The 27,771-nt window shown below is 51.6% G+C and overlaps 1 pseudogene; it reads left to right on the top strand.

Moving 5' to 3' along the window:
* The first annotated feature begins 1,390 nt into the window (after window positions 1-1,390).
* LOC109768741 (protein SOSEKI 5-like) lies at window positions 1,391-25,443 on the top strand (annotated as a pseudogene).
* The last annotated feature ends 2,328 nt before the right edge of the window (window positions 25,444-27,771 follow it).

A 27,771-nucleotide genomic window follows, 5' to 3' on the forward strand; every position in this document is an offset into this window, starting at 1 on the left:
GGAGGAAGGAGGCGGGGCGCGGGCGGAGACGGGCCCGGAGGGCCCCACGCGGGCTCGCGGGCCGGCGTTGGCGGCGGGCGGTGGCGCGCCACGTGGCGGCGGCGGAAGCGTCCGGCCGGCGGCGGACGTGTCCGGCGGCGCGGAGGGATAGGGTTAGGGTTTTATCTGCGAAAGTTTTCGGGAGGGGATGCATATATATAGCTAGAGGGAGCTAGGAGAGTCCAAATGAGGTGCGGTTTTCGCCGACACGATCGTGATAGAACGACCTAGAGCATGGAAGAGAGTTTGGTGGGTTTTGGTCTGGTTTTAAGGGGGGTTTTACTGCAACACACAAACGGACTTTGCGGTTACCCGGTTAACCGTTGGAGTACCAAACGACCTCCAAATGGAACGAAACTTGACGGGTGGTCTACCGGTGGTATACCAAGGCCACTTGACAAGCCTCGGTCCATTCCGAGAACGTTTGACACCCGCTCACGAAAGAAAACAAGAGGGGTGCGCCGGAGGAGATGGGAGCGCCGGATTGCAAAACGGACAACGGGGAAAATGCTCGGATGCATGAGACGAACATGTATGCAAATGCAATGCACATGATGACATGGTATGAAATGCATGACTTGGACAAAATGCAAAACGAAAGACAAACCCGGCCACGGAGGGAATATCATAACACATAGCCGAAAATGGCAAGAGTTGGAGTTACAAATATGGAAAGTTACATCCGGGGTCTTAGAACCCAGAACCCGTGGAGTGACTATGACGGGGAAAGTCACTACTTCATCAGAAATGCATAAGATGTAGTGCAATCGGTTGATATCCTCAGGATACCAGGGGGTAATACTCGAAGGTAGATCAAAATAGAGGTTGGACTAGGGTCTTGCTCTGCAGAAGACAAGTGCTTAAACTTGCACGAGAAAAGGTATTTAAAGGAGAACATGGTCGGAACCACAATTGCAAAAGGCCGGATCCCAAATATAAGAACTTATACCAAGGGAATAATTAATTTAAGAGAAGCTTTAATGATAAGATCTACATCGTGTCCATGGGCATGAACACAAGTTCAAGGTCGACTCCCACTCCTTCAATGCATAACCTTTCATTCACTGCTCTAGATAAAATGATTTCAGTGTCAAAACCTACTTGGTGAATTACCAGAGGAGTATGACCCACGTAAACTTTCGAGTTCACACAGATTAAGGAAGTCATAGGTTCAACCCATCGGGGCTTCTTAGAACATATACCATGAACTTCAGGAGTAAATAACACAAGCTCAAAAGTAGAGCATGGTTGACAAAAGTAGAGGATACAATTTACCAAAGGCATTATGTATTAGGTAAAGAACTCACAAGAATTTTGCTTGTGAAGGACACTGTTGGATAATAACCCGGCAATGGGTATGGCGGTCCACAACGGGGCTGATGTGAGTATCGGTACTCAATCAGAGGAAGAAGGAATGCCAAGGCATCAGATTATAGAAACAACTGACTAATTCAAGGCTTAATGCAAAGAATTTTATGATTTCCAAATTAAGGGATCATAAGCAATCGTTCTGATCGAAAATGAATAAGTTCAATAGACTTAGAAGCACAACCGATCAAGGCATTGATTGGTCAAGAACCAACTCATATCCAAATGACTCCTGAGCCGGAAGGATAATCCTAGGATTTGACTGATGATTGTGAACATTCACAACTTATTGAATCAATGGACACAAAATGATATTGACAAAGGATGCCAATAAGATTACCAGACTTATGGGATTAATCATAATGCTAGTAAGCAGGAATTTCAAGAGCATTAGGATGTCAAGGATTTTTAGAAGAATGGTATTTTGAAGACTTTTGTGAAATGCAGGAATCAACTGTGGATGAACGGATACTCGACAAGTGTGAGGAATTATCCGAAGGGGTATTCATGTGGTAAAGAAATGGAAGGCAGTGAGCTCAAAGGATTCTCGGGACAACAGAGAGTATTTCAGGACATCTTGTAATAACAAGATCAATGGGGAATGATTGTATGAATGGCAAGTGTATGCAGTTTTCATAGGGGTTGACGGTGGAGGAAATCGCAAATGCGATGGCACAAAGACTCGAGAGAACATCATAGAGTAACTTCGGAATCTTCTAGTGCAGCAGGCGATCATCTGAAGTGAGGGGCTCTTCGGGAGAAAGTACTTTCGAGAACCTAAAGTTAGTTTTGTTTTTAGCAAAATCATTTAACCCGAATAGAAGAGAGCTGTTCCCAGAGTAAAGATCAAGGAGTAAAAGATCCTAATACCACCCAATGGTGACGTGAGCCCGTAGGACACACAACCATGTTAGTAAAAGTTTTGCAATGTCTAGACTCGACTTTGGCCAAGGAGTGTGGAAGGGGGATTCCTACATGCAGTCGGCTCTAATACCAACTTGTGAGGCCCCCGATTCAATCGTACACTAATGATGCACACAAACGTGTACGATCAAGATCAGGGACTCATGGGAAGATATCACAACACAACTCTAAAACATAAATAAGTCATACAAGCATCATAATACAAGCCAGGGGCCTCGAGGGCTCGAATACAAGTGCTTGATCATAGACAAGTTAGCGGAAACAACAATATCTGAGTACAGACATAAGTAAACAAGTTTGCCTTAAGAAGGCTAGCACAAACTGGGATACAGAACGAAAGAGGCGCAGGCCTCCTGCCTAGGATCCTCCTAAACTACTTCTGGTCGTCGTCAGCGGCCTGCACGTAGCAGTAGGCACCCTCGGTGTAGTAGGGGTCGTCGTCGACGGTGGCGTCTAGCTCCGGGGCTCCAACCTCTGGTTGCGACAACCAGGTAGAAGGGAAAGGGGGAAAAGAGGGAGAAAAGCAACCGTGAGTACTCATCCAAAGTACTCGCAAGCAAGGAGCTACACTACATATGCATGGGTATATGTGTAAAGGGCCATATCGGTGGACTGAACTGCAGAATGCCAGAATAAGAGGGGATAGCTAATCCTGTCGAAGACTACACTTCTGGACACCTCCATCTTGCAGCATGTAGAAGAGAGTAGATGGTAAGTTCACCAAGTAGCATCGTATTGCATACTCCTACCCGGTGATCCCCTCCTCGTCGCCCTGTGTGAGAGCGATCACCGGGTTATATCTGGCACTTGGAAGGGTGTGTTTTATTAAGTATCCAGTTCTAGTTGTCATAAGGTCAAGGTACAACTCCAAGTCGTCCTGTTACCGAAGATCACGACTATTCGAATAGATAAACTTCCCTGCAGGGGTGCACCACATTACCCAACACGCTCGATCCCCTTTGGCCGGACACACTTTCCTGGGTCATGCCCGACCTTGGAAGTTCAACACGTCGCAGCCCTACCTAGGCACAACAGAGAGGTCAGCACGCCGGTCTAAATCCTATGCGCGCAGGGGTCTGGGCCCATCGCCCATTGCACACCTGCACGTTGCGAACACGGCCAGAAGCAGACCTAGCCTCCCTTATACAAGAGTAGGCGTTCCAGTCCAATCCGGCGCGCGCCGCTCAGTCGCTGACGTCACGAAGGCTTCGGCTGATACCACGACGCCGGTTGCCCATATCTTGTCCCACGTGGCGGTTAGTGCATATAAGGTCAACGACCCAACTCAGATCAAATACCAAGATCTCGTTAAGCGTGTTATTATGAAGTAACCGCGAACACCGACTAGGGCCAGCCCCACCTCTCACCTAGGCGGTCTCAACCTGCCCTGTCGCTCCGCCACAAAGATTCACCCAGAGGGCCGTCGGGACAAAGGTCCTTTCAACCCCCAATCCGTGAATCACTCGCGGGTGCTCCACGAGCCGACCCAACTTTAGTCACCAGATGTATCATGTATAAAGTAATAGTATATACCCTTGATCACCTCCCGAGTGATTACAGCCCGATAGTATAGCACAGCAGACGGACAAGAATGTACCACCACAGATGGAATACTAGCATCCTATACTAAGCATGTAGGATTGCAGGTAAAGGTAACAACAGTAGTAGCAAGGACAGGCTATGCATCAGGATAGGATTAACGGAAAGCAGTAACATGCTACACTACTCTAATGCAAGCAGTAGAGAGAAGAATAGGCGATATCTGGTGATCAAGGGGGGGGCTTGCCTGGAAGCTCAGCCGAGAAGGAGGGGTCGTCAACACTGTAGTCGAACGGGGCAGCAGCAGCGCTGTCAGTCTCGGTGTCTAACGGGAGAAGAGGGTGAAGAAACAATAAATACAATGCAAACAAATGCATGACGATGCATGACAAGACAATGAGCGTTGCTAGGGGGGGTGCCCAATCGCGGTAGTAGGTGATACCGGCGAAGGGGGGAAACATCCGGGAAAGTATTTCCGGTATTTCACGTTTTTCGACAGATGAATCGGAGGGGGAAAGTTGCGAGTTCTCTATGCTAGGGACGTGTGGCGGACGAACATGCTGTGTATTCAGATTCGTCTCGTCATTCTGAGCAACTTTCATGCAGAAAACATTTTCATGTGAGCTACGATTTATTATCTATGTTTTTCTAAAGTTTTAATTATTTTCTAAATTTATTTATCTATTTAATTCTAACGTTATCCAGAATAGTGTCTGCTGACATCATCATGACGTCAGCATGACGCCAGGAGTCAACAGGGTGTTGACTGGGTCAATCTGACGTGTGGGTCCCGCATGTCATACTCTATTTAGGTTAATCAGGATTTAGCTAATCTAATTACTGTTTAATTAAACTAACTAGTTAATTAGATTAATTAAACATGATTAATTAACTTAATTAATTCACTAATTAATTAATTAATTAATTAATTTTATTAATTCATTATTAATTTTATTTTCTTTTATTTTATAAAAAACGTTCTGGGCTGGGCCCCGTTTGTCATAGGCCCATAGGGAGGCCTAGCGGGTTCAGGCGCTAACGGGCACAGGCATACAGCGGGGCGGGGCGCCGGGACGGGCGCTTGCCCGAGCGGCGCTGGGCGCGCACGGTGCACGCCGGCGCCGGCGGCCAGGGGAGGCGGCGGAGGGATGGCCGCGGTGGCGGGCAGAGCGCGGCGCAGAGGGGAACGATAGTGGATGCGAGCGACGCACGGGGCTGCAAAAGCCGCGGACGCGGATGGCAAGGGCGGTTGCGGGCAGGAACGGCAGGGCGCCGGCGAGCTAGGGCGATGCCACGGCGGGGGGGGGGGGGGGGGGGCTAGCGACGACGGGGAGGAACGGGGCGGCGCGGGCGACGACGGGTGCGGCGCGGCTGGCAAAGGAGCAGGACGGGCGGGGCTTGCGGCCCAGGCGCGGCGCGGGGAAGGGTGTCGCGGCGACATGTGCGCGCATGGCGAGGCGGGTGTCGGTGTCAAAACCGGCGGATCTCGGGTAGGGGGTCCCGAACTGTGCGTCTAAGGCGGATGGTAACAGGAGGCGGGGGACACAATGTTTACCCAGGTTCGGGCCCTCTCGACGGAGGTAATACCCTACTTCCTGCTTGATTGATCTTGATGATATGAGTATTACAAGAGTTGAGCTACCACGAGATCGTAGAGGCTAAACCCTAGAAGCTAGCCTATGATTATGATTGTTGTTCTAGTCCTACGGATAAACCCTCTGGTTTATATAGACACCAGAGGGGGCTAGGGTTACACAGAGTCGGTTACAAGGGAGGAGATCTACATATCCGAATTGCCAAGCTTGTCTTCCACGCAAAGGAGAGCCCATCCGGACACGGGACGAAGTCTTCAATCTTGTATCTTCATAGTCCAACAGTCCGACCAAAGTATATAGTCCGACAGTCCGAGGACCCCCTAATCCAGGACTCCCTCAGTAGCCCCTGAACCAGGCTTCAATGACGATGAGTCCGGCGCGCAGATTGTCTTCTGCATTGCAAGGCGGGTTCCTCCTCCGAATACTCCATAGAAGATTTTGAACACAAGGATCGTGTCCGGCTCTGCAAAATAAATTCCACATACCACCGTAGAGAGTATAATATTCCACAAATCTAATCTGCTGACAAGTTTCATAGCGTAACATCACGCCACGACCCGGTCATTATTCGAACCGTTTTTCTCAACCAGCCTGCCACTGCACGTGTTGCGAGGCAGTTTTATTGGCACGTCTTGTCGAAGCAGAGATCGTGTCCCCTTATCACGGGATTCTCATCAATACGGGTGTGGGTAACCCAACCGTGCCATCAATCACGGCGCTTGGGGAATAAGCGAGTTTACCAGGCAAGTGGGGAGGCGCAGAATCCCTGCTGCCTTTATAAAGTGATAAGGACTCCCTTTCGCACCCACACTTTCGTCTTCCCGATCCATTCCCCTTCGCTCGAGCTCTAACGCCCAAGCGTTCATCTTCTCCGCCCACAAAGGCCTTCCGAAAATGTCCGGATCCGGAGCAGGAGGCAAGTGGATGGCCTCTACCGTCCGGGAGAAGGATATCAAAAAGCTTCAGGAGGCCGGGTACCTGGCCAAGAAAATCAGCCACCGTCTCCCGACGGTGGGGCAGATCGTCCCTACTCCGGAACCCCACGAGAGGGTTGTATTCCTCCCTCACTTTGTCCGCAGGCTAGGGTTTCCCCTCCATCCGTTCGTTCGCGGCATCATGTATTATTACGGGATCGATCTTCACGATTTATCCCCCAATTCCTTCCTCAACATCTCGACATTCATCGTCGTGTGCGAGGCTTTTCTCCGCATCTCACCACATTTCGGCTTATGGCTGAAGATTTTTAATGTGAAGCCCAAGGTAGTGGGCGGCGGGCACGCCGAGTGCGGGGGTGCTATGGCGAGCAAGATGCCCAACGTCACATGGCCAACAGGCACCTTTAACGATTCCGTCAAGGAGTGGCAACAACAGTGGTTTTACATCACCGAGCCGCGCGGTACGGAATGGGCCGCTACTCCCGAGTTTCGATCCGGAGCCCCTCTGCGGCTTACATCCTGGGTCAAGAAGGGCTTGAACTGGTCTTCGTTCGACGAACTGTCGGTGCTCCAGAGGCGCGTTAAAGATATGGAAGACAAGAACATCGAACTTGTCAATGTAGTCTAGTTGATGTTAGTTCGCCGGATCCTGCCTTGTCAACACCGGACTTGCAATCTATGGGAATTCGATCCGGCCAAGCACCAAACCCTGCGAGAGCTCTTTGGCTCCTCGCACAAAGACATCCGGAAGGTGCTTTTCAAGTCCGGCAAATCATGGCCGGACTCAGCCGAGGACCGTGGGTACCAACTGTCCCACCCTGCAAGCTCGGTAAGTCATCATACATTTTAGCAGCATAACCCAAAGGAAATGCTTAATGTGTTTTCCACAACTCTCCTAGGGCCGGACGAAGAAGGCGGAGCGGATCCACTGTCCGGCCCCGCTGCCCGAAGAACCGGCCGTCCCACTTCTGACGAAGATGCTGGTCCCGGCGCCTTACAAGGTGCCGAAGAAGATGGCCGAGAAGGAGGCCAAAAAGACCCGGGGCGGCCTTCGTCGCCGCGGCACTTCGGACACAATATCCGAAGGCTCCAATGCCCGTTCCGCCTCCGAAGAGGACGAGGAGGAGGAGGAAGATGAATCCCCCGCGGGGGGAAGAAAGAAGAGGACGGCCTCCGCAGACTTGGAGGCCGAGTCGCCTAAAAGGGGAAAAGCTCCTCTTCCGGAAGAGTCCACTGCCGCCGCCGACAGCGGCCCGGCGTGGGATCCCAGGGCCCAGCCCCTGGTGAACTCGTGAGTATGTAAAGTCCGAATACGTTTATGCGTCCAGACTCATCATGGCATAATATTTTAACCTGAGCCATATTTTCTGTAGTCCGGTGAGGTCCCGCACCAAACAATCCTCATCAGAGGATTTGCTGAGCTCGGATGCTATGGAGAGCGGGACGCCCCCCGAAGGCCCCTTCCCCCAAACAGGTGGATAACACCGAGGCTTCGGCCCAGAAGGACCCCGGCCAAGGAGGGGAGGAAAAGATCGTGAAGGCGGCGCCTGGAGGTCAAACTTCAGGGGTCGGACACATGGGGGAGAGGATTCCCATGGGAGTTGACGGCGGAGGCCATCTTGAATTTGGCTCCCAGCCGGATGCAATTCCGGAGACCAATATGGCTCCAGAATCAAGCAGGCGGCCTCCCTCGGCTGGAGGGGGCGTTCCTGTTCCACCGGCAACCTCTGTCCAACCAGAGGTGTCAGATGCTTTATTGGCGGCGCTGAAGAGCGCCTCCATCGTCGATGAACACCGTGCCCTTATGGGTGCGGAGATTGAGAAGATTCAGTCTGCTGAAAGTGGACTGAATGAAGCCTGTATCAGCCTTATAAAAGGTTTTGAGGTATGTTTTATGAGGTTGCGAAGAGTGTCATGGTATGGATAGTAGCCCCTGATACACTGTTCGGTGAAAGAAAGAACCAGACATAGGATCAAATTTATGTTCGCAGGAAGACTCACTTGATGACATCTATCTCTCTTATATGCAGGCGTATGTAGCAGCTGCTGCCTCTCATACCGCAGAGGTCTCCGGACTGAATCAAAGTCTGGAGCGGGCCGAAGAAGAACTTGGCCGGTTGAAAATGCAGGTGGGAGATAAACAAGGTATGTGCAAGGATTGTTCGCGTTTATTGCGAACGAATTTTCAGTATGATAAAATATGTTTCATAATTTGCGCTAGGGATGATGACCGAAGTCGAGGCTCTTAAGAAGGCTGTGGCCGAGGCCGAGAAAAAGGCAGCCACAGAGAAGGCTCTTCGTGAGAAGCACGAGGCCAGGGTTGTTGAAGCTGAGCAGGAGCTTCAAGAGGCCGTGAAGAAATGCGAGACCTTGGAGCAGAGTTTGACGGAGAAGGAATCCGAACTCACCAAGGCTCATCAGGCCACGAGCAATGCCCGGGGGGAAACCCGAAGCGCCCTGCAGGAGATCCAAGAGGCGAGGAAGATCGCGGCAGGTAAGGCTTTTTCCATATAAAGCAAGTATTTGAGTTGAAAATTATGTTTCTAATTTTGAATTCGGATTTCTCCAGGGGTATTTGCGGAGTTGCCCCGCAGCATATCGGATGCTGCCCAATTCTACCGAGCCGAAGAAAGGAACACTGTGGATAAGCTCTTCTGGTCGCAGTATTTGGCACCGAATTATCCGGTACCCTTTGCCGATCAACTGAAACAGCTGATCGAACTTCATAAGGCGGCGGAACTAGCCATGAAGGATTTGATTATCCGGCTATGGCCCGCCGAGCCGATCCCAATCAGCTCCTTTGGGCTCGTGAAGCGGCTTGTGAGTGCCTGCCCTCGACTTGACGTCATCAAGCGGTCGGTCTGTATAGAGGGTGCGCGAATGGCCTTCGCCCGCGCAAAGGTGCACTGGGGGAAGATGGATGCTGAAAAGCTGATGACCGAAGGACCGCCAGAGGGGAAGGAGCACCGCAAGCCCGAGTTATATTATGAGAGTGTCCTGAAAGGATCCTACCTTGCAGCGGAGCTATGCACCAAGGACATTATATTTCCATGAATGCAAATCATGTTGTCCTTTGTAATGTTTGAACAAGGTCATTTATATTATTTATTGCCTGTTATATAAAAGTTTATCCTCCTGCGCGGCCGTTTTATATATTAATCCTGAGAGTTGGCCAGTTGTCGGCTTCTGCCCCCACGTAAGAAGTACGGGGGTGTTCGGGATAAACCTGATCACTCTTTATCCCAGTTTTGGGTCCTTCGAAGGAGGTGTTCAGCACAACGAACCAGGCAATCGGACTATAGGGCTTTATCACTCTCACTTAGCCATAGGAGCTTTAGGAAGGTAGGCGCAGCCCCTGGTGTTCGGAAGACCGCACGAGGGGCTCTATAAGCACCTGATCGGAAGAAAAACCGATCCATCGCACGCTGCATTGGTTATGGCATTATGCGGGAGAAATCCTTAAAGATTTTACAACCTCTCGAACAGCTGACCAGCTCTCGCCGTATCATGACAGTCCGTTTTCGGCTTTCTCTACTGAGGTGCTCGTTCGGAAGAACCGGGACACAATCGCAGTAGTTCTCCCAGTGCTACCTTAGCCGATATAGCGGAACGTAAGGTACCAAAACATGGGAGCCGGGCAAACCCAACTATTGACCCAAGACATGATTCGGAGCTGATGCATATAATGCTATAGGTTCGGGGTGCCGAACTTCCGTGAAGGTGTTCGGACTTTATTGCCGTATTATGAGTAAAAAGAAGCCCCTGGCATGTTAAAAGGCATATTGCGGTGTACGGATGCCACTTGACAAAAGAATTTTAATAAGAAATAACAGCAGAAAAGCGTCATATAAATCCACATGTTGTATTTGAATAGTACGTCGATGCGTATGAGTACAGGTAATGTGATAAAAAAGAAATATGACTGTGGAACCTGCTGAGACCAGGGGAGAAGAAGTTGTGTGCGGATCCGGAGTATATTCGGATGGTCATCGCGGGGAATATCTAAGGATTACCTTGCGCGTTCGAGCTGCCTCCATATCGCCCGTCCTGGTCGGCGCAAAGGTGAACCTGCAAAGGAAATATAAGAAATGTTTGTGTGCCGGAGAGCGGTTGAGCCGCTGTGTGCGGCCTGTCCTGGCCTTCGCCGGAGTGTTTAATTGAGCTCTGGACGAGCCAGGCTATCCTGCCGCAAAGTAATTCGGAGTCCTTTGGCGGTGTCCGGAAGCCTGGCCGTCGAATCGAGGTTCGGCTGCAAGGTGCTGCTCGTTGCTTCTGCTGTTAAGGCAGTGGTGTACTCGTTGGTGCCGAATGAAAGTTCGGCCTTGCCCTTAACCGTGATGACGCTGCGTGGACCGGGCATCTTGAGCTTACGGTAGGCATAATGTGGCACCGCGTTGAATCGAGCGAACGCGGTTCGTCCAAGCAGTGCCTGATAATCACCGCGGAAAGGAACGATTTCGAAGATTAACTCTTCGGTACGGTAATTGTCTGGTGATCCGAAGACTACCTCAAGGGCAATGGAGCCTATAGAGCTGGCTTCCACACCTGGTATAATGCATCTGAAAGTGGCTTTAGTGGGTTTGATCACCTAATGATCAATGCCCATTTTGCGCACTGTGTCCTAGTAAAGCAGGTTTAGACTGCTGCCTCCGTCCATAAGGACTCGTGTGAGGTGGAACCCGTCAATTATTGGGTCGAGGACTAGTGCGGCTGGATTGCCCTGGTTGGCGTTAACCAGACGATCTGTGCGGTTGAAGGTGACCGGCCCTAGTTTATATTGTGGGACGACCAGTTCCGTTAAGTCGGCATCCCTAAGGGTGTGCATCCGGTCCGGATTGGGAATGTGGGTGTTGTTTACCACGTTCACTGTTTGGATTTGCGGGGGAAATTTCTTTTGCCCTCCTGTATTTGGTGATCTGGGCTCTTCGTCGCCATCATCGCCTTGGGACCCCCCCATCTTTGTTTTTGGCGCCTGCCCTGCCGGCTTGTTTGAAGACCCAGCATTCTCTGTTGGTATGGGTGGCTGGCGTTCCTGGGGTGCCATGAATTTGGCATTGGCGGTCGAGTATCCGGTCCAGATTGGACGGACCCGAATTATTATTTTTAAGTGGCCCTTTCCGCTGACCGGACTTAGAGCCACTAAATCCGGCATTAACTGCCGTATCTCCGGCGTTTTCACCATATTTGCGGCGCTTGTTTTTGTTGCGTCGGGGTTTGCCGTTGCTATCTCTGGCCTCTGATGTGCCATGGTTGCTTGCTGTGTCGTTGCTACGGGCCAACCAGCTATCCTCACCCGCGCAAAAGCGGGTCATGAGTGTCGTGAGGGCTGCCATGGATTTTGGCTTCTCCTGGCCGAGATGTCGGGCGAGCCACTCGTCACAGATGTTATGTTTAAAGGCCGCTAGGGCTTCGACATCCGGACAATCGACAATTTGGTTCTTTTTAGTTAGGAACCGAGTCCAGAATTTCCTGGCTGACTCTATGGGCTGTTGTATTATGTGACTTAAATCATCAGCATCCAGTGGTCGCACATAAGTGCCCTGGAAGTTGTCCAAGAATGCGTCTGCCAGGTTCTCCCAACTTCTGATGGAGTTTGTCGGCAGGCTATTCAGCCAATGCCGAGCTGACCCTTTGAGTTTTAGTGGGAGATACTTGATGGCGTGTAGATCGTCCCCACGGGCCATGTTAATGTGGAGGAAGAAGTCTTCAATCCATACCGCGGGGTCTGTAGTACCATCATATGATTCAATGTTCACGGGTTTAAACCCTTATGGGAATTCATGATCCATCACTTCATCAGTGAAGCATAGGGGGTGTGCGGCGCCTCTGTGCTGGGCTATGTCACGACGCAGTTCATACGAGTCTTGTCTGCTGTATTCGGCCCGGCCGGATTTGCTTTTAGTGTATCCGGCGTGACGATCATCGTCACGCGTTGGGGCGCGCCCCCGTGATCTGTAGATCGATCTTGTATGTCCTGCTTTGTTTTCCAATACGTCTCGCAGGTCCCGCGTGTTGCCCCGGGCCTTGGTGTTTTTGTTTGAATGGCGGCGGGGTGCGGGCTGAACTTCGGGCTGATATGCCACTCTGTCCCGGCCACGAGGTGGCCGATCAGCCGCATCATACGCTGGTAATGTAGGTTTTAATGCTTCCTCCTCGAGTTGGGGTAGCAACCTGCGCTTTGGGTAACTCTTGGTTGGGCGTTCGAGTTCGTATTCCTCGGCCGCCAGGACCTCAGTCCATCTATCTGCTAGCAGATCTTGGTCAGCTTGAAGCTGCTGCTACTTTTTCTCCAGGCTTTTTGCTGTTGCTATAAGCCGGTGCTTAAAGCGCTCCTGTTCGACGGGATCCTCGGGCACGATAAATTCTTCGTCACCGAGGCTCACCTCGTCTTCGGAGAGGGGCATGTAATTGTCATCCTCAGATTCTCCGTCAGCTGCCTGTTCCTTAGGGCTAGCTTGCCCGTCCTCCTGCTCGAAGCCTGGCTGGAGGGGATTGTCTTTGTCTTCGGCATTATCTGCAGCGTTATTGCCTCTTGTGCCGGTATCGCTGCTTTTGCTATGGCGGGGCTGTTGGAAATATGCCCTAGAGGCAATAATAAATGGTTATTATTATATTTCTTTGTTCATGATAATTGTCTATTGTTCATGCTATAATTGTATTGTCCGGAAATCGTAATACATGTGTGAATACATAGACCACAATGTGTCCCTAGTAAGCCTCTAGTTGACTAGCTCGTTGATCAACAGATAGTCATGGTTTCCTGACTATGGACATTGGATGTCATTGATAACGGGATCACATCATTAGGAGAATGATGTGATGGACAACACCCAATCCTAAGCATAGCATAAAAGATCGTGTAGTTTCGTTTGCTAGAGCTTTTCCAATGTCAAGTATCTTTTCCTTAGACCATGAGATCGTGCAACTCCCGGATACCGTAGGAGTGCTTTGGGTGTGCCAAACGTCACAACGTAACTGGGTGACTATAAAGGTGCATTACGGGTATCTCCGAAAGTGTCTGTTGGGTTGGCACGGATCAAGACTGGGATTTGTCACTCCGTGTGACGGAGAGGTATCTCTGGGCCCACTCGGTAATGCATCATCATAATGAGCTCAATGTGACTAAGGCGTTAGTCACGGGATCATGCATTGCGGTACGAGTAAAGAGACTTGCCGGTAACGAGATTGAACAAGGTATTGGGATACCGACGATCGAATCTCGGGCAAGTAACATACCGATTGACAAAGGGAATTGCATACGGATTGATTGAATCCTCGACACCGTGGTTCATCCGATGAGATCATCGTGGAACATGTGGGAGCCAACATGGGTATCCAGATCCCGCTGTTGGTTATTGACCGGAGAGGCGTCTCGGTCATGTCTGCATGTCTCCCGAACCCGTAGGGTCTACACACTTAAGGTCCGGTGACGCTAGGGTCGTAGAGATATATGTATGCGGAAACCCGAAAGTTGTTTGGAGTCCCGGATGAGATCCCGGACGTCACGAGAGGTTCCGGAATGGTCCGGAGGTGAAGAATTATATATAGGAAGTCAAGTTTCGGCAACCGGGAAAGTTTCGGGGGTTACCGGTATTGTACCGGGACCACCGAAAGGGTCCCGGGGGTCCACCGGGTGGGGCCACCTATCCCGGAGGGCCCCGTGGGCTGAAAGTGGAAGGGAACCAGCCCTTAGTGGGCTGGGGTGCCCCCCTTGGGCCTCCCCCCATGCGCCTAGGGTTGGGAACCCTAGGGGGGAGCTTCCCCCTTGCCTTGGGGGGCAAGGCAACCCCTTCCCCCCTTGGCTGCCGCCCCCCCCTTGGAGATCCCAACTCCCAGGGCTGGCGCACCCCCCAGGGGCCTATATAAAGGGGGGGAGGGAGGGAAGCGACAGACAGCCTTGGGCGCCTCCCTCCTCCCCTGCAACACCTCTCTCTCTCGCAGAAGCTCGGTGAAGCCCTGCCGGAGACCCGCTACATCCACCACCACGCCGTCGTGCTGCTGGATCTCCATCAACCTCTCCTTCCCCCTTGCTGGATCAAGAAGGAGGAGACGTCGCTGCACCGTACGTGTGTTGAACGCGGAGGTGCCGTCCGTTCGGCACTCGGTCATCGGTGATTTGGATCACGGCGAGTACGACTCCGTCATCCACGTTCATTGGAACGCTTCCGCTCGCGATCTACAAGGGTATGTAGATGCACTCCTTTCCCCTCGTTGCTAGTAGACTCCATAGATGCATCTTGGTGAGCGTAGGAAAATTTTAAATTATGCTACGATTTCCAACAGTGGCATCATGAGCCAGGCCTATGCGTAGTTACTATGCACGAGTAGAACACAAAGCAGTTGTGGGCGTTGAGTTTGCCAATTCTTCTTGCCGCTACTAGTCGTTTCTTGTTTCGGCGGCATTGTAGGATGAAGCGGCCCGGACCGACCTTACACGTACGCTTACGTGAGACAGGTTCCACCGACTGACATGCACTAGTTGCATAAGGTGGCTAGCGGGTGTCTGTCTCTCCTACTTTAGTCGAAACGGATTCGATGAAAAGGGTCCTTATGAAGGGTTAATAGAAATTGGCAAATCACGTTGTGGTCATACGTAGGTAAGAAAACGTTCTTGCTAGAAACCTACAAACCACGTAAAAACTTGCAACAACAATTAGAGGACGTCTAACTTGTTTTTGCAGCAAGTGCTATGTGATGTGATATGGCCAGAAGATGTGATGAATGATATATGTGATGTATGAGATTGATCATATTCTTGTAATAGGAATCACGACTTGCATGTCGATGAGTATGACAACCGGCAGGAGCCATAGGAGTTGTCTTTATTATTTTGTATGACCTGCGTGTCATTGAATAACGCCATGTAAATTACTTTACTTTATTGCTAAACGCGTTAGCCATAGAAGTAGAAGTAATCGTTGGCGTGACGACTTCATGAAGACACAATGATGGAGATCATGATGATGGAGATCATGGTGTCATGCCGGTGACGAAGATGATCATGGTGCCCCGAAGATGGAGATCAAAGGTCGAGCATGATGATATTGGCCATATCATGTCACTATTTGATTGCATGTGATGTTTATCATGTTTTTGCATCTTATTTGCTTAGAACGACGGTAGCAAGTAGGATGATCCCTTATAATAATTTCAAGAAAGTGTTCACCCTAACTGTGCACCGTTGCGAAGGTTCGTTGTTTCGAAGCACCACGTGATGATCGGGTGTGATAGATTCTAACGTTTGAATACAACGGGTGTTGACGAGCCTAGCATGTACAGACATGGCCTCGGAACACACGCAATACACTTAGGTTGACTTGACGAGCCTAGCATGTACAGACATGGCCTCGGAACACGGAGGACCGAAAGGTCGAGCATGAGTCGTATAGAAGATACGATCAACATGGAGATGTTCACCGATCTTGACTAGTCCGTCTCACGTGATGATCGGACACGGCCTAGTTAAACTCGGATCATGTTTCACTTAGATGACTAGAGGGATGTCTATCTGAGTGGGAGTTCATTATATAATTTGATTAGATGAACTTAATTATCATGAACTTAGTCTAAAATCTTTACACTATGTCTTGTAGATCAAATGGCCAACGTTGTCCTCAATTTCAACGCGTTCCTAGAGAAAACCAAGCTGAAAGATGATGGCAGCAACTATACGGACTGGGTCCGGAACCTGAGGATCATCCTCATAGTAGCCAAGAAAGATTATGTCTTAGAAGCACCGCTAGGTGAAGCACCAATCCCAGAAAACCAAGACGTTATGAATGCTTGGCAGCAGCGTGCTGATGATTACTCCCTCATTCAGTGCGGCATGCTTTACAGCTTAGAACCGGGTCTCCAAAAACGTTTTGAGAAACATGGAGCATATGAGATGTTCGAGGAGCTGAAACTGGTTTTTCAAGCTCATGCCCGGGTCGAGAGATATGATGTCTCCGACAAGTTCTTCAGCTGTAAAATGGAGGAAAATAGTTCTGTTAGTGAGCACATACTCAGAATGTCTGGGTTGCATAACCGCTTGTCTCAGCTGGGAGTCAATCTCCCGGATGACGCGGTCATTGACAGAATCCTCCAGTCGCTTCCACCAAGCTACAAGAGCTTTGTGATGAACTTCAATATGCAGGGGATGGAAAAGACCATTCCTGAGGTATATTCAATGCTGAAATCAGCTGAGGTAGAGATCAGAAAAGAACATCAAGTGTTGATGGTGAATAAAACCACTAAGTTCAAGAAGGGCAAGGGTAAGAAGAACTTCAAGAAGGACGGCAAGGTAGTTGCCGCGCCCGGTAAACCAGTTACTGGGAAGAAGTCGAAGAACAGACCCAAGCCCGAGACTGAGTGCTTTTATTGCAAGGGAAGTGGTCACTGGAAGCGGAACTGCCCCAAATACTTAGCGGACAAGAAGAAGGCCGGCAACACCAAAGGTATATGTGATATACATGTAATTGATGTGTACCTTACCAGTACTCGTAGTAGCTCCTGGGTATTTGATACCGGTGCGGTTGCTCATATTTGTAACTCAAAAAAGGAACTACGGAATAAACGGAGACTGGCGAAGGACGAGGTGGCGATGCACGTCGGGAATGGTTCCAAGGTCGATGTGATCGCCGTCGGCACGCTACCTCTGCATCTACCCACGGGATTAGTTTTAAACCTCAATAATTGTTATTTAGTGCCAGCTTTGAGCATGAACATTGTATCTGGATCTCGTTTAATTCGAGATGGCTACTCATTTAAATCCGAGAATAATGGTTGTTCTATTTATTTGAGAGATATGTTTTATGGTCATGCCCCGCTGGTCAATGGTTTATTTTTGATGAATCTCGAACGTGATGTTACACATGTTCATAGTGTGAATACCAAAAGATGTAAAGTTGATAACGATAGTCCCACATACTTGTGGCACTGCCGCCTTGGTCACATTGGTGTCAAGCGCATGAAGAAGCTCCATGCAGATGGACTTTTGGAGTCTCTTGATTACGAATCATTTGACACGTGCGAACCATGCCTCATGGGTAAGATGACCAAGACTCCGTTCTCCGGAACAATGGAGCGAGCAACCAACTTATTGGAAATCATACATACCGATGTGTGTGGTCCAATGAGTGTTGAGGCTCGAGGAGGGTATCGTTATGTTCTCACTCTCACTGATGATTTAAGTAGATATGGGTATGTCTACCTAATGAAACACAAGTCTGAAACCTTTGAAAAGTTCAAGGAATTTCAGAGTGAAGTTGAGAATCAACGTGACAGAAAAATAAAATTCTTACGATCAGATCGTGGTGGAGAATATTTAAGTCACGAGTTTGGTGCACACTTAAGGAAATGTGGAATAGTTTCACAACTCACGCCGCCTGGAACACCTCAGAGAAATGGTGTGTCCGAACGTCGTAATCGCACTCTATTGGATATGGTGCGATCTATGATGTCTCTTACTGATTTACCGCTCTCATTTTGGGGCTATTCTTTAGAGACTGCCGCATTCACTTTAATAGGGCTCCGTCGAAATCCGTTGAGACGACACCGTACGAATTATGGTTTGCGAAGAAACCTAAGCTGTCGTTTCTAAAAGTTTGGGGATGCGATGCTTATGTCAAGAAACTTCAACCTGAAAAGCTCGAACCCAAATCGGAAAAATGCGTCTTCATAGGATACCCTAAGGAAACTATTGGGTATACCTTCTACCTCAGATCCGAAGGCAAGATCTTCGTTGCCAAGAACGGGTCCTTTCTGGAGAAGGAGTTTCTCTCGAAAGAATTGAGTGGGAGGAAAGTGGAACTTGATGAGGTGATAGTCACCCCTTCCGAACCGGAAAGTAGCGCAGCGCGGGAAAATGTTCCTGTGGGGCCTACACCGACTGGGGAGGAAGTTAATGATGATGATCATGAAGCTTCGGATCAAGTTACTGAACTTCGTAGGTCCACAAGGACACGTTTCGCACCAGAGTGGTACGGCAACCCTGTCCTGGAAATCATGTTGTTAGACAACGGTGAACCTTCGAACTATGAAGAAGCGATGGCGGGCCCGGATTCCGACAAATGGCTAGAAGCCATGAAATCTGAGATAGAATCCATGTATGAAAACAAAGTATGGACTTTGACTGACTTGCCCGATGAGCGGCGAGCCATAGAAAACAAATGGATCTTTAAGAAGAAGACGGACGCAGATGGTAATGTGACCATCTACAAAGCTCTACTTGTCGCTAAGGGTTATCGACAAGTTCAAGGGGTTGACTACGATGAGACTTTCTCACCCGTAGCGAAGCTGAAGTCCGTCCGAATCATGTTAGCAATTGCCGCATACTATGATTATGAGATATGGCAGATGGACGTCAAAACGGCATTCCTTAATGGCTTCCTTAAGGAAGAGTTGTATATGATGCAGCCGGAAGGTTTTGTCGATCCTAAGAATGCTAACAAAGTATGCAAGCTCCAGCGCTCAATCTATGGGCTGGTGCAAGCATCTCGGAGTTGGAACATTCGCTTTGATGAGATGATCAAAGTGTTTGGGTTTACACAGACTTATGGAGAAGCCTGTGTTTACAAGAAAGTGAGTGGGAGCTCTGTAGCATTTCTCATATTATATGTGGATGACATACTATTGATGGGAAATGATATAGAATTCTTGGAAAGTATAAAGGCCTATTTGAATAAGTGTTTTTCAATGAAGGACCTTGGAGAAGCTGCTTATATATTAGGCATCAAGATCTATAGAGATAGATCAAGACGCCTCATTGGTCTTTCACAAAGTACATACCTTGACAAGATATTGAAGAAGTTCAGTATGGATCAGTCCAAGAAGGGGTTCTTACCTGTATTGCAAGGTGTGCAGTTGAGCACGGCTCAATGCCCGACCACGGCAGAAGATATAGAAGAGATGAGTGTCATCCCCTATGCCTCGGCCATAGGGTCTATTATGTATGCCATGCTGTGTACCAGACCTGATGTAAACCTTGCCGTAAGTTTGGTAGGAAGGTACCAAAGTAATCCCGGCAAGGAACACTGGACAGCGGTCAAGAATATCCTGAAGTACCTGAAGAGGACTAAGGATATGTTTCTCGTTTATGGAGGTGACGAAGAGCTCGTCGTAAAGGGTTACGTCGACGCTAGCTTCAACACAGATCTGGATGACTCGAAGTCACAGACCGGATACGTGTATATATTGAATGGAGGAGCAGTAAGCTGGTGCAGATGCAAGCAAAGCGTCGTGGCGGGATCTACATGTGAAGCGGAGTACATGGCAGCCTCGGAGGCAGCACAGGAAGCAGTCTGGATTTAGGAGTTCATTACCGACCTAGGGGTGATTCCCAATGCGTCGGGCCCGATGAATCTCTTCTGTGACAACACTGGAGCTATTGCCCTTGCGAAGGAGCCTAGGTTTCACAGGAAGACCAGGCATATCAAGCGTCGCTTCAACTCCATTCGTGAAAGTGTTCAAAATGGAGACATAGATATTTGTAAAGTACACACGGACCTGAATGTAGCAGATCCGTTGACTAAACCTCTCCCTAGGGCAAAACATGATCAACACCAGGACGCAATGGGTGTTCGATTCATCACAATGTAACTAGATTATTGACTCTAGTGCAAGTGGGAGACTGTTGGAAATATGCCCTAGAGGCAATAATAAATGGTTATTATTATATTTCTTTGTTCATGATAATTGTCTATTGTTCATGCTATAATTGTATTGTCCGGAAATCGTAATACATGTGTGAATACATAGACCACAACGTGTCCCTAGTAAGCCTCTAGTTGACTAGCTCGTTGATCAACAGATAGTCATGGTTTCCTGACTATGGACATTGGATGTCATTGATAACGGGATCACATCATTAGGAGAATGATGTGATGGACAACACCCAATCCTAAGCATAGCATAAAAGATCGTGTAGTTTCGTTTGCTAGAGCTTTTCCAATGTCAAGTATCTTTTCCTTAGACCATGAGATCGTGCAACTCCCGGATACCGTAGGAGTGCTTTGGGTGTGCCAAACGTCACAACGTAACTGGGTGACTATAAAGGTGCATTACGGGTATCTCCGAAAGTGTCTGTTGGGTTGGCACGGATCGAGACTGGGATTTGTCACTCCGTGTGACGGAGAGGTATCTCTGGGCCCACTCGGTAATGCATCATCATAATGAGCTCAATGTGACTAAGGCGTTAGTCACGGGATCATGCATTGCGGTACGAGTAAAGAGACTTGCCGGTAACGAGATTGAACAAGGTATTGGGATACCGACGATCGAATCTCGGGCAAGTAACATACCGATTGACAAAGGGAATTGCATACAGATTGATTGAATCCTCGACACCGTGGTTCATCCGATGAGATCATCGTGGAACATGTGGGAGCCAACATGGGTATCCAGATCCCGCTGTTGGTTATTGACCGGAGAGGCGTCTCGGTCATGTCTGCATGTCTCCCGAACCCGTAGGGTCTACACACTTAAGGTCCGGTGACGCTAGGGTTGTAGAGATATATGTATGCGGAAACCCGAAAGTTGTTCGGAGTCCCGGATGAGATCCCGGACGTCACGAGAGGTTCCGGAATGGTCCGGAGGTGAAGAATTATATATAGGAAGTCAAGTTTCGGCCACCGGGAAAGTTTCGGGGGTTACCGGTATTGTACCGGGACCACCGGAAGGGTCCCGGGGGTCCACCGGGTGGGGCCACCTATCCCGGAGGGCCCCGTGGGCTGAAAGTGGAAGGGAACCAGCCCTTAGTGGGCTGGGGCGCCCCCCTTGGGCCTCCCCCCATGCGCCTAGGGTTGGGAACCCTAGGGGGGGAGCTTCCCCCTTGCCTTGGGGGGCAAGGCAACCCCTTCCCCCCTTGGCCGCCGCCCCCCCTTGGAGATCCCATCTCCCAGGGCTGGCGCACCCCCCCAGGGGCCTATATAAAGGGGGGGGGAGGGAGGGCAGCGACAGACAGCCTTGGGCGCCTCCCTCCTCCCCTGCAACACCTCTCTCTCTCTCTCGCAGAAGCTCGGCGAAGCCCTGCCGGAGACCCGCTACATCCACCACCACGCCGTCGTGCTGCTGGATCTCCATCAACCTCTCCTTCCCCCTTGCTGGATCAAGAAGGAGGAGACGTCGCTGCACCGTACGTGTGTTGAACGCGGAGGTGCCGTCCGTTCGGCACTCGATCATCGGTGATTTGGATCACGGCGAGTACGACTCTGTCATCCACGTTCATTGGAACGCTTCCGCTCGCGATCTACAAGGGTATGTAGATGCACTCCTTTCCCCTCGTTGCTAGTAGACTCCATAGATGCATCTTGGTGAGCGTAGGAAAATTTTAAATTATGCTACGATTCCCAACAGGGGCTTGGAGCGGCGCCGCTGACGCCGGTGCCTGGGTTGCTTCTCGGAGGGATTATCCCCCGTTGCCTTATCTCCATCGCCTTCTTTGGGGGTGTCCGCCATGTATATATCATATGATGAGGTGGCAGTCTAGCGCCCTGTGGGCGGTGGTTCCTGTTCGTCTCCTGCATCGTCGTCCATACCGTCGATGTCTTCGGAGCCGAAATCGAGCATGTCGGTTAAGTCGTCGACAGTGGCTATTAAGTGGGTGGTGGGTGGGGAACGAATTTCTTCGTCGTCCGCTTCCCACTCCAGCCGGACATAGTTCGACCAAGGGTCTCCTGACACGGAGAGAGACCTTAATGAATTTAGCACGTCGCCCAAGGGTGAGTGCTGAAAGATATCCGCGGAAGAAAACTCCATGATCGGTGCCCAATCAGATTCGATAGGCACGGGCGCATGCGGTTCGGAGCCCGTGGCCGGGGACGAATCCAAGTATCCGACAGCATAGGTCTCATAGGGGGTGAAGTCAGCATTCGGCTCTATCGCCGCCGAGTGCGCGGCCTCCGTGGCGGGGTCTATCCACCCTTCCTCGGACGGCACGATCTTCTCCGGGTCAAGGGCCGGAGTAGCCGCAGGTGTGATCTCCCGAACACTGTCCGACGGCAGAGCTAAGTCATGCTCGTCGTGACTGTGCGGCGCACCTGACATGGGCTCGAATCCGTCGAAGGTCAAGTCTCCGCGAATGTCGGCAGTATAGTTCAAGCTTCCAAACTTGACCTGATGGCCAGGGGCGTAGCTTTCGATCTGCTCCAGATGGCCAAGCGAGTTGGCCCGTAGTACGAAGCCGCCGAATACGAAGATATGTCCGGGGAGGAAAGTCTCACCCTGAATCGCATCGTTGTCGATGATCGAAGGAGCCATCAAGCCTTTATTGCGACGGCACAGTGGAACTCTCAATGAAAGCACCAATGTCGGTGTTAAAACCGGCGGATCTCAGGTAAGGGGTCCCGAACTGTGCGTCTAAGGCGGATGGTAACAGGAGGTGGGGGACACAATGTTTACCCAAGTTCGGGCCCTCTCGACGGAGGTAATACCCTACTTCCTGCTTGATTGATCTTGATGATATGAGTATTACAAGAAATGATCTACCACGAGATCGTAGAGGCTAAACCCTAGAAGCTAGCCTATAATTATGATTGTTGTTCTAGTCCTACGGACTAAACCCTCTGGTTTATATAGACACTGGAGGGGGCTAGTGTTACACAGAGTCGGTTACAAGGGAGGAGATCTACATATCTGAATTGCCAAGCTTGCCTTCCACGCAAAGGAGAGTCCCATCCGGACACGAGACAAAGTCTTCAATCTTGTATCTTCATAGTCCAACAGTCCGGCCAAAGTATATAGTCCGACAGTCCGAGGACCCCCTAATCCAGGACTCCCTCAGCGGGGCAGTGGCTTACGCGAGCGAGACGGCGGCCGGGGGCGCGAGCGCGCGGTGTGTTCATGAGGACGGGGAAAGAAGGAGACCGTGGCTCACGGCGGGGGTAGGGTTCGGGGCAACGGGGCTCGAGGAGGAAGGCGGAGACGACGCGTCGTGGAGGAGGCAGGCCGGCGAGGAGGTCCGGCGAGGTCCTCGGGCGGCGGCGGGTGCGGTCGATCCAGGCGGCGGGGTCATCGGGGGCGGGGGCGTGGTCGCCCCGATCCCGATCTGGATCGGGGGAGGCGAGTGGGGGAAGTGGGGTGACCGGGGGGTTAGGGTTTAACCGTGGGTGGGGGTTATGGGGGAGTGGGGGTGGCCGGTTGGGCCTTTGCCCAGTTAGGCCGGCCAGCTGGGCCATCTGGCCCAGTGAGGGTGGGGGTCCTTTTCCTCTCTTCGGTTTCTTTTACTTTTATGAGTAAAGTATCGTTTTCCAATTGAAATTCTTTCTGATGGACCGATTTCCCCCTTAACTTTAATACCGAATCAATCAGCCCCTCAAATCTTTAAAATCGGGTCAAATTCCCCCCAAGGTGGTTTTGGACTTGATGTTGAGTGGTTTAGACCTAGACCATGCTCTTCTCGCTGACTGGACTCGCTGACTAGGCTGACCGTGCTCCAAGGCACCGGCATGGCGGACGCCTACTCCTGGTCCTCCAAGCAGAGTTACAAGACCGACTACGTCTGGCACGACCTCACCACCGAGGACCCCGTGCACCCCGCCAGCGGCGTCGAGTACGTGCTCAAGGGCCCCGAGCTGCTCCACCTCCTCCCTGTACTTGATTTTGCGCGACGCCTCCGCCGACACATCCTCGTCCTCCTCCACCTCCAGCTGCCAGGCCGGGAACAAGAAGAAGATGCCTACAGGGCCATTAGCAGGGCCCACGACCGGCGCAAGAAATGGAGCTCCTTCGACCTCGGCCAGTACGGGGTGGCAGCCGCGCGCATCGGCACCGGGGCGGACGCGGCCATGCAGACCGGCGAGAAACACGGCCGGCACCGGGGCCTCGAGCCGTCTCCACCGCAACAGCCTACGACGAGCTCGGAGCCGACGAGATCTCGCCGCCGTCGTCGTCCAGCAGGCCCGACACGCTGGAGACGCTCATCGAGAACGACGCCCGCGTGGCCGCCGCCTCGAACACCGTCGCCACTCGGCGGGAGGAAGAGGATGCGGGCTTGGCATAGCAGGGCGTGATCGCGGGCGGGCAGATGCGCGCGTCGGCGGTGTTGATGGGGCTCATCTCCTGCGGCAGCCAAGCGGGACGCCGGTCCGGGCCGTGCGAGGCGCACAAAGCGTTTCCCGCGCGGGCGGTCAGACCTGAGCAGCAGCACGGCAGCGAACGGCTTCACGGGCGGGAGTACTTCAGCTGCAGCCCGGTGGAGACCAAGAAGACGACGAGCGGCGAGCGTGCCGGCCACAGAGGCGAGCTGGGCGCGTGTACTGAAGCGGTCATCTCCATCCAACTGTTGTGACGTGAAGTGCACGGTCAACCCAAGAAAAATGCACGGTATGGTTCAAAACCACTCAAAATCAAGTATGAAACCACTTTAGGTGGTGATTGATCTGGTTTTAGAGATTTGAGGGTGTGATTGATCCGGTATTAGAGATGAGGGGGAAATTGGTCCATTAGAGAGAATTTCAGGGGGAAAACGATACTTTCCTCTACTTTTATTTATTTTTCTAATTTTGTTTTCTTTTATTTTCCATTTATCTTAGTTTTAGTAAAATACCAAAGTGGCATCTAAATAGATGCTACAAATTAAGTCACTGCCACAATAGTTTAATACTTATAACAATTTAGTTTTGAAATTGTTTATTATTTTAAAGCATTTAACTAATTGTATTTGTTACCATTTTATTCATTTTAGAGTATTTAAATATTTTATAAAAGTGTGGTTTCTCCACCAGTATTATCCACGATTTATTTGTCACATTGAGAACATTTTAGTTTTGACTTTTGAAAACTTTAATTGTTTGACTTGATTTTGAATTTGAATTTTGAATCGGTTTTTGAACTAACTCGAGATTAACTACAGTGACAGAGGTGACGTGGCATCATTAACGGGGGATTACTGTAGGCTAATTATCCGGACGTCACAAGTCTGGAGGCCCTGAGCCGGCTGATAGATCTGCTTGGCGTGGAACTGGCAGGCCTCGCAGGATTTCACTAGCTCGGCTGCGTCGTTGAGTGCCGTGGGCCAGTAGAACCCGCTGCGGAACGCCTTGCCGACCAGGGTGCGCGATGATGAGTGGTGCCCGCAATCTCCGCCGTGTATGTCAGCTAGCAGCTCGCCCCCTTGCTTCCTGGAGATGCATCGCAAGGAAACATCATTCGGCCGTTTTATGTAAAGCTCGCCATCTTGGATGCAGTATGCCGTGGCTTGTTGGGCCACACGTTCCGCATCCTCCTCTTTCTCCAGCAGCGTCCCCTGCACCAGGTACGCCTTGAACTCCTTGGTCCAGCACCCCTCCTAAGGCTCGAGCGCCAGGAGCAGACGTGCTCTTGAGGTCGGACCGCAAGCGGGGGCTCCCGAGGTCGGTGACTGGGGGAGTTCCTCTCGAGAGGGCGTGGTATCCGCGGCCACGAGGGACGCTGAAGGCTTGAAGAGTCGCTCCACGAAGACGCCGGGTTCTTGGGGCTGGCGCCTTGATGCCCTCTTAGCGATCTCATCGGCCTCCGTGTTGGTGCCGCATGGTACATGCTGCAGTTCCAGGCCCAAGAATTGCTTCTCCATCTTGCGCACCTCCGCAAGGTACGCCTCCATGTGCTCGTCCCTTGGTTCGTACACCTTGTTAGAGAAGTTGACGAGGAGCTGGGAGTCGCCCTTGATGGTGAGACGCTTCACTCCCAAGCTGCCGCTGCCTTGAGGCCGGCGATCAACCCCTCGTACTCCGCAATGTTGTTGGAGACCTTCTCGCCCCGCTGGAAGCAGAGTTGCACGGCGTAGTAGAGCTTGTCTTGGGTGGGCGAGATGAGCACGGCTCCAGCCCCCGCACCTTGGAGTGCGAAGGCGCCATCGAAGTACATGGCCCAACCATCTGGTGCCTCACTTCCTGGCGAGAGTGACCAGCTCTGGCCAACTTCAGGTTCCGGGGCGTCGGTCCATTCGGCCATGAAGTCGGCGAGGGCGGCCCCTTTGATGACCCTAGTTGTGCTGAACTTGAGCTGAAATTCCTGAAGTTTGATGTTCCACTCGACGACCCTTCCCGCGGCATTAGGGCTCCGGAGCACCCTCTCCAGTGGGTAAGCTGAGACGACCTTGATCGGGTGGCCTTGGAAGTAATGGCACAGCTTGCGTGAGGCCACCAAGAGCGCGAGCAGGAGCTTCTGCGGCATGGGATACCGCGCTCTCGCGTCCTGCAGCACTATGCTGACGAAGTATACTGGGTGCTCGACGAAGGCGGGAGTGTCGGTGGAGCCTGTGCCCTCCGGAGGTTGTGGTGCCTCCTGAGGTGAGGGGACCTCAGGAGCCTGGCCGCTCGTCTGGGCCTCCGTGAGCCCGGGAGCGCCGTCTTGCAAGGCCTGATCATCTGCCGATGCCATCGTGGCTTCGGTGGTGCCGTCTTGGTTCTGCGCCGTCCCTGACGAGGGCGTGGTGTTACGCGGCGGGCTCTTGGTCAGGCGCTCTTCCTGGACCGACACTAAGGTCGCGCTAGCAGAGTGGGGTGTGGCGGCCAGGTAAAGCACCAGGGGCTCGAGGGGACGAGGCGCGACCATCACCGGAGGGCTGGTCAGGTATCTCTTGAGGTCTTGAAACGCCAGGTCGGTCTCTGGGGTCCACCAGGCGAATACCTCCTTGTTCGCACGCAAGAACTTCACCAATGCCTCCTCTTGATCTGGGTCGAGGTTGGCGCCTATGGTGAAGGTGGCTCCTGAGGGTCCACCTTCCTCGACCGGCACTTGCTTCATTTCAGCCCGATCTTGAGTGAACAACTGCTTCTTCTTTGCCGGCGCAGCAAGCCGAAAGCCTCCACGGAGAGCACATTAAGGCCAGCCCCGCCGTCGATGAGGGTCTTAGTGATGACTACGTTGCAGATGGTGGGCGTGCAAAGCATTGGGAGCACGCCCGAGCTGGCAGTGGTGACGGGGTGATCCCCTGAGTTGAAGGTGAGGTCGGCCTTGGGCGCCGCCCATCCCGGAGGAGCTCCTTGCTGCACAGAGGCGGCACTGATCTGGCGAAAAAACTGCTTGGTGTGGCGGTCCGAGGGTGGTGCTTGCGAGCTGCCGAGAAGGGCCGCGACGGCGAGAGGCGCCGGTGCCGCGAAGCGTGCGATGAAAAGGCCGCGCAGCACTTCCCAAGAAGCCACAGAGGATCCTGGCAGGTTGAGCAGCCAGGCGCACGGCGCGCCAGCGAGGGCCATGGGGAACCAGTTCGCCATGACCTTGTTGTCGCCTCCATCTTCTAGGATGGCCTCCTCGTATGCTAGCAGGAAGGCCGACGGATCCGCTGCACTGTCATAGCGTGGTGGCATCTCCGGATTGAACTTGGGCGGTCACTACACCCGCCGCAAGGCGGGGGTAAAGGCTCTGAGCCCCCTGGCGCCGTCATGGGCGTCCGTTGACCCAGTTGGAGGAGC

This window comes from Aegilops tauschii, chromosome 3 (assembly GCF_002575655.3).
Source record: "Aegilops tauschii subsp. strangulata cultivar AL8/78 chromosome 3, Aet v6.0, whole genome shotgun sequence".
NCBI classification, from domain to species: domain Eukaryota; kingdom Viridiplantae; phylum Streptophyta; class Magnoliopsida; order Poales; family Poaceae; genus Aegilops; species Aegilops tauschii.